At 45.8% G+C, this 7792-nt stretch overlaps 1 long non-coding RNA gene across 1 annotated transcript in view; it reads right to left on the bottom strand.

Moving 5' to 3' along the window:
* LOC115066944 overlaps positions 1-7531 on the bottom strand; it is an 82567-nt gene extending 75036 nt beyond the window's left edge. Inside the window, exon 1 of the long non-coding RNA XR_003846383.1 lies at positions 7377-7531. This is a non-coding gene — a long non-coding RNA (uncharacterized LOC115066944). The remainder of the gene's footprint in view (positions 1-7376) is intronic.
* Between the last annotated feature and the right edge of the window lie 261 nt (positions 7532-7792).

Here is a 7792-nt window from a genome sequence, read left to right as displayed (position 1 = left end):
TATATCATGGCTAATACTGTCAAATTGACAGTCTCTGGAATCACCTAAAAGACAGACCTCCAGGCACACCTGTGAGGGAGTATCTAGATTAGACTAGCATGTAGGCTGCTTATGCGACATTATCTTGATTGAAGATGCACCCTAAATGTGGGTTACAGCACACCCTGATAAAACAGGCTTCTCTTTCTATTGAAAAAGCTGGATTCTGACTTGCAGTGTTGGCCAATTCCTGTGGTGTAAATTCTGCACCAAACTCTGCAGGGAAATACCAACCAGTGCACTCTGCCCTGGGCAGTTCAGGCACCAGTAACTGTAGATTATCTTTCCCTTCTTGTTTGCCCCGACCCCCATTTGTAAGTCAGTGTCCTTATACCCAAATGGTTTAATAATCTGTTAGACAATCTTACAAAAGTGACTATCTGGTTAATTTATATCTTTTGTTCGTTTTCTCTTTTTAATTTCAGCTATCTCTAATATAACCTTTATTCCACATTATCATTCTGTTAAAGTTTTAAGCTTCTGGACATTTAAAACTTTAATTTCGATCATGGTGATTACATATTCACCCATGTGCCACAGACGGGTTTCCTGATGCTCTCAGTTCTAAAGATGTTGTGCTTTAGTCTAAGTTTCACACCAAGGGTTTAAAAACAGGCTTGCTTTGGAAGGATTCCTAACTAACGTGCATATTGGTGAGAAAAGATTCTATTACCCTCTTCTTTGGATTTTTCTTTAGGTGTATATGTGGTGTCTGTGTGGGGGATGTGGACATGAGTACAGTGTGCGTGGCGGCCAGAAGAGGGAGTCAGATCCCCTAGGGATGGAGTTATAGGCAGTTATGAGCCACCTTGCAGGGGTGCTGGGAACTGAGTCCTCTGCAAGAGCAGCAAGTGTTCTTGCTAAGCCATATCTCCAGCCCCTATTCAGACTGTGACAGGAAGGAGATGCTGCATCGAGAAGCACAGATAAAGCCTGAGGGCACTGGACCGAGTAAGCCAAGGAAAGCGGAATGCTGGTGACCCAACTCATATGGAGTGGCCAAACAGATCAAAGGGTAAGATGAAGCTGCAGCAGCTGCAAACAGCTGGGTGGTCCTTCCTCCACAGCAGAGCATCCCCCTCAAGCAGGACAAGTGAGCTCTAGTGGCCATCATACAACACCGGACCTGTGGCCAGCAGTGATGCACTGCACACCTAATAACATGAGTCTCACAGTGAGTGATCTGAACGAAGAGAAAACAAGAACGAGCTGTAGAAAACCATCTTTGAATGAATTATTGCTTAATGTGTGTGTTCCCTCTAATAGAACATAAAGCAGCCTTTTCACTTTACATAATGTTCACTTAAAACCTTGTAAACAAGCCTGACACGCCTTTAATTCCAGCACTCTGGAGGCAAGGCAGGCTGATCTCTGTGAGTTTGAGGCCAGCCTGATCTGTATGTCAATTTTCAATCCAGCCTGGGCTACATAATGAGACACTGTCTAAAAAACAAAACAAAGGGGAAAAAATTAAAAATTGTCATTAATAATCACTTAGGGCTGGACAGATGCTCAGTGGTTAAGAGCACTGGCTACTCTTGCAAGAGTTTGACCCAAGTTTGGTTCCAGCACTGACAATGACCCCCTAACAGCCATTTGTAACTATAGTACCAGGATATCTGACACCCTCTTCTGGCCCCTATGAAGTGCGCATACATGGTACACTTACATACATGCATGCAAATCATTATATTTTACCTGTGTGTGCGGGCATGTATGTGTACCTGTGCATGTGGAGGCCAGAGGACAGCATGGGCATCCACTGTGCTTTGAGACAAGGTATCTCACTGGTCTGGAACTCACTGAATGGCTAGACGAGCTGGGCAGTGGACCACAGGGATCCTCCTGTCTCGCCTGTGCTGGGATCATTATATCAGGGCTGCTGCAGCTAGCAAGCCAGAGGCACAGAGGAAGGGACACCATGTGTCTTCTGCCTGCACACAAGGCATCTGAGTTCACACTCATCTCATTGAGAGGAAAGGTTTAAACAGAACACACTCCTGCTTCAAAGCTGAATCTTGTGATCCTAAGAGAGTCTCCTACATTACACAGTACTCCACTAAAATATAGATGTAAATGTGGAAATTCACAGACATTAAGACTTACAGTGGAGCCTGGAAGATGGCTCAGGAGATAAAATGCATGCTCCACCAGCATGACATGAGTTTGGATCCTAAGAACTCTGGGAAGCTGGGTGTGGTGATGTTCACCTCTAATCCCAGCCTGAGGTGCGCAGACGGGATTCAACGGCTGGTTGAGCCTAGCTGAATCCTGAGCTTCAGCTTTGGTGAGAGATCCTGTCAAAAAGAAGTAAAGGTGGAGAGTGACTTGGGAGGACACAGATCCATCTACCTTGGCTAGTTCTCGCTCTGCTGCGTTTTTACCCCTTCTACAATGCAGCTTCGTCCGTTCAGTCTTTCCTTTCTAGACATTAACACCTTCATGTCACAAATATCCAAACCCCATTGATTTTATACCCTCTTCTTACAATGTAACAGTCCCCTCTAATACAGGTGATGAGCTTTGCTTTCTAATTTATTTCCATTTCAGTTTCGCTCCCCAGATCATTTGCACTTCAATTAATTTATGCGTATTTTTAATATGTGGGTTATAACTTTTTCTGTTTCTTTCCAACATTCTAATATGCCTTTTAATCAGTTTAGTAACTTTCACTCTGGTTATGATTTTAGACTTATTTCTACCCTTCTACCTTTTTTCTCTGTTTCCTCCTTTGCTGCCTTTCATTACTTAATTATATAAAAATTCCATCAATTCTGAGCGTTTTCCAACCATGAAGTGACTTTGGTATATCCATCATCTACTGTATCTTTTATAAAGTAAATATATTAGTTAATATCACTCCCAAAATAGAAGCCCGGTCCTATAAAGAAAGGTCATAACCAAACATTCACTTTCCACTTCTTCTCCTGCCCCCTCTGATGCAGGCCAGGCGGCCTCCATCCCTGTCAGATCTCGGTTTGCTTCACATTAGGGGGTCTCCATGTCCTGCATGAGTCAGGGCTGTGTCAGATCAGGAGAGCTGGCAGGTGGCTTGGCAACCCTTACCTGTCTGTAAATCCTCAAGGAAGGGTAACAGTTTTAATTTAAAACAGATATATGGAAAGGGGCTGGCTCAGGAGGGCCAGTGCTTGCTGTGCATGCATGAGGGCCTTAGCCTGGGTCCCCAGTATCCACATAATAGGCCTGGGACATCTGTAACCCCAGTTCCAGGGGCTGGCTCAGGAGGGCCAGTGCTTGCTGTGCATGCATGAGGGCCTTAGTCTGGGTCCCCAGTATCCACATAATAGTTAGGCCTGGGACATCTGTAACCCCAGTTCTTGGAAGGAAGATACAGTCAGATTCTAAGCTCTCTGGACACTGAGTCTAGCCAATCTGTGAGTTCCAGGTTCACCGAGAGACCATGTCTCACAAATGAAGGTAAAGAGTGATTGAGGAAATCACTTGGCATTAACCTCTGGCTGGTACATGCACACACAGATAAAAATTCAGAATACGGAGCTAAAGTTTTAAAAATGTCTAACATGATACTGTGGGATGAAGTTGATCGTGGTCTAGGCCCTGACCTATTGTGCTGTGGGATCTGTCACAGCAGTGCCTTTTCCATCTACTCTGCAAGATGTGCCTAAGCCCCTATGAGCTCCATGCACTGTCATGGTCAGCTTTGTTTTGAGTGGGAGAGATGTGATGAAGCCCTCTGGCTATAGTGAGGTCTAGAAAAGTCTAGACTTCTTTTAACCTCTTGACGTCTCCCATCAGGCAGGGAGCTGTCCTTCCTTCCCTGTCCTTGTAGGTGAGGCAAAGCTGCTCCATCCCTGTTCACCAGGCACTGGGTGACTGAGTACCGCTTTATATATGAGGAGGCACCACAAATCACACAGGCTTAGGTTGTCTATCAGCTGGTCACTGAGTCTGGGCTGGGCTGCCAGGTCCTGAGAGTCCAGCAGTGAACAGACTCAAATGTGGGAAAAATGAAGCCTTACTAGCTTCCTAACTTACGTGTAGTACATTAGTATTAAAATTGCCCTTTAATCACATAGGTAACAGAGAAGCCCAGCACTGCCCATGGACCATAAGCAGCTGGAGTCAGAAGTCACCGGGATGACACCAGGCACAGTAGTGATGGCCACAGCTGAAGAGGCTGAGCTCTGGAATTAGCTGGGAGGTGCACATCACAGCATCCTGTGAGCAGAAGCAGGAGCAAGTTACACAGCCTTCAGAGGGCATTCCTAATTAAACACAGCATGGTTACAAGATGGAAGGGTGAGTGTCTATAAAAGAGACAGAAGTGGCTGGGAAGATGATGGCTCAGATGGTAAAGTGCTTGCAGATTCCCAACACCTCCACAGAAAACCAGGGTGGCCGGGGTACTGGGAAAAGAGGGCAGTAAGCAAGGGGCTCAGCCCACTGGGAACCTGCTGTCCATTGTGATGTCAGTGTTTAGTGTGAGGTATACGGGGGGCCCTGGGGTTTGTGGTAGAGTGGCATTATTTGCCTTATCCCCCACAAAAGGGGGGAAATTACTCTGTTCTTGAAACAGCCAAGAGAGGCCGAGATAGGGACAAATGTGCTATCCTAGATGGATTGGAAAGCAGGACCCAGAGAGGGCAGAGGAAATGGTTAGCACCCAAGCCTGTGCTCTGAACAAGCAGAACGGCAGGCGCAGCCTTTCAGGAAACAGACATCTAAATACTGATCACATAAACACAAGCTTTGGCCCTCCGCCTCGTGCCCAGTCTGCTTTCCCTGCAGTGTTAACTTTCTAAGTGGAGACTTTCATATTTTGTGGCCCTTTGGTATCTAATAGAACAGACAAGCACCCACACCGCACGTATGGCTTCACACATGTCGCTGCCACTGCTTGGAACATGGAGGGTGTGTGTGGCGCTGCCCCAAAGCCCCACTTGCTGTGCTCCCTTCCGGCCATTCTTCCATGGTCAGGTTGACAGCAACAACCTGGTGTCCCTGTCTGGAAACGCCGGCTTGGCCATACTTGGCCTGATCTAGTTAAGATTCCTCTAACCCGCAGACACCCCTTCGATTCTTTTGTCACAACGTTATCTCTCATTGTCTGTACACAGGCGTAAACATTAAAAACTTCTGGAGTGCTGTGCTCCATATGACATTTCCTAACAACCTTTGGTGTTACTTATGTGTCCCCATCCTCCCCCTCTCCCTGTTCGTCCACCTGTGTCCTATCCCCTGCCTGCATGGAAACTTGCTAACTTCCTAACTTATGTGTAGTGCAATAGGAACATGTACCTAAAGATTAAAAGCTAGCTTTCACATGTGAGAGAGAACATGCAGTTTGTCTTGCTGGGTTATCTCACTTCCATAATGATTATTTCCATCTCCACCAATTTACATTTGAATTTCATTTTTCTTTATAGTTGAATAGTTTCCATTGCACATGTACCACATTTTGACTACTCATTTATCAATCTCTACGGCCAAGGCTCAGAGATCACCATGGAAAGGCGTCAGAGCTAGTGGAGGTGTGCAGCCACAGAGGCACTCATAGTGGCTGGGACTGCATGCCCAAGGGTTGGGTAGGCGTGTCCTCCGAGACAGCCACTCCTCCCACCCAATCAGTCAGTTTCAATTGCAGGCGGATCTAAGGACAGACACTGAACATGCTGAGAGAGAACTAAGGACACTGGGAAATGCTGAGCTCACTGGGAAAAAAGGGAGGGGAGTCACCATCTTGGGAGTGTAGTTCACGGACCCCTGGTGAGCTACTGGCAGATGCAGATTTATAAGATCAAGACAGCCAGACTGCTTATCTCTAAACAGAACACCTATATCAAACCTCTGCCTCCCAGGGCTCATGGATCCTTGTGGAAGAGGGACAGAAAGATTGTCAGAGCCCGGAGCTGGTGGAGGACCACAAGAAAACAGTTTTCCAGGCAGCTGGTCAGTTACTCATATGAACAGACAGCACTGGTGAGAACATGCACAGTCCCATGCACGGTCAAACCAGACAAAATCCCAGCACAGACATGAAGAAGTGAGAATCCACAACCCTACATGAGGATCTACTGGCAACTGATGGGTACCAGGGGTGGGAGGAGAGGCATAGTCTTTCAAGGATGGCTCCAGTGGAGGGACCCGTACTGAAAGACATTTGGAGACGCTAATTAGAGTCTATAGGCCTTATTCTACACAACAGACTGCATTAAATTAAGGTGCACAACATGGGGGGGTGTAGATGGGGGCAGGGATCTAAATACAATCAAATTATATTGTATGTAAATCAAAAAAATTCAATAAAAGACCAAGGCCACCAAAATCCCAGCATGATCTGAGAGGGGTTCATGAAGTCCCATTCTGCCTAAGGAGCGAATGCCAGCTGACAGCTGCTGCGGGAGGAGAGTCAGTGTTCATCAGTGATGCAGCCCTGAGGGGCTCCACTGCTCCAGTGAGTGCTCCGGCACCCACACATATGCAGGCAGCACTAAGTGGGTTAATAAAAACAAAACCAAAAAGTTTAATAATAATAATAAAAAACATGAAGTTTGGAGGGAACAAGTGGTAGGGAGATAATTGGAGGTGGAGAACAGAGGTGAATTTGATCAAAATACATTATATGCATGTGTGAAATTGTTAAACAATAAAAATAAGGGAATTAGCTCTTGAAGACCCCAGGACATCTGAACATTCCGCCATCTGGAGGTCACTTCTGCACAGATGCTCTGGGTATCTTCACTGCCCTCTGGGAAATTTCCTACAAGTTGGAGGTGCATCTGGAGCTTGAATGCCCTGGAGGTGGAGTTCCAGGCGGCTGTGAGCCGTTCAAGGTGGGGGCTGGAAACTGGTCTGAGGTTCCCCTCCACACAGTGTGTGCTCCTAACCACCGAGCTGCCTCTCCAGCTCCTAGTTTGTTCTTTGTGACATTTGCTTCATTGCTGCCCAATCCCAGTCCACTCATCCATTAGAAATTGCAAAATGCAGGCTTTTCAATTATGCTATGTCTCCTGATCAATTTTTGAGAGTAATTTTGTAATGAGATGTTAGCCCTCACTCACTGTTGGGTTACTAATCACAGATTCCCAAAAAGAAAAACAAGATAAATGTGTGTGTTTGTAGTATTTTGAAATATAGATATATCAACATTTGCCTGTCATCCTCATAGAGTGGGCCACCATTATAAAACCACAAATAAATGCATTTCAAAGCCTATATAAGATGTATAATTTTCTGAGAAAATATAGTTTTCCTAAATAGACCCTTCTGAAGGTAGAGGGTTAAATGGAGGGATTTACATAGAAAAGAGATCTGGTGGGGAGAAGGGTTAGAGGAAGAGCGTAGAGGTGACTTACGCAATGCGGGGTCTAGCAGTCTCTCTGGCCTCTGCCCCCTCCACACTTCCTGTGGCAATGATCCCAAATGTCTGCCATGGAGTGAGACGACCTCAGCTCAGAAGCACTGGTCCTCAAGTGTTCACAGTGATGAAAACAGACGTACTCATGGGTCTACAAATAGAAATGAACAAAGACTGATGTTCACATAATGAAATGCTACTAAGCAGTGAAAAGGAAAACAACATCCATAGGAAAGCGTCAGCTCCTAAAAGCATGATTATGATGGAAAGACGCATGTCAGAGAACAATCACTGATGGAGAGGACTGCTCTAGAAAGTTATCCTGTGCCCTCCACATCGACATACACAAATAATAACTACATTAAAATATGAAAAGAATGCATGCATGTTGGGTGGAAGGGTTTCAGCAGGAAA

This window comes from Nannospalax galili, unplaced genomic scaffold (genome assembly GCF_000622305.1).
Source record: "Nannospalax galili isolate Female #2095 unplaced genomic scaffold, S.galili_v1.0 scaffold1524, whole genome shotgun sequence".
Lineage (NCBI taxonomy): Eukaryota > Metazoa > Chordata > Mammalia > Rodentia > Spalacidae > Nannospalax > Nannospalax galili.
Note: the sequence above shows the minus strand (reverse complement) of the source record. Positions and strands in the feature narration are given on the sequence as shown.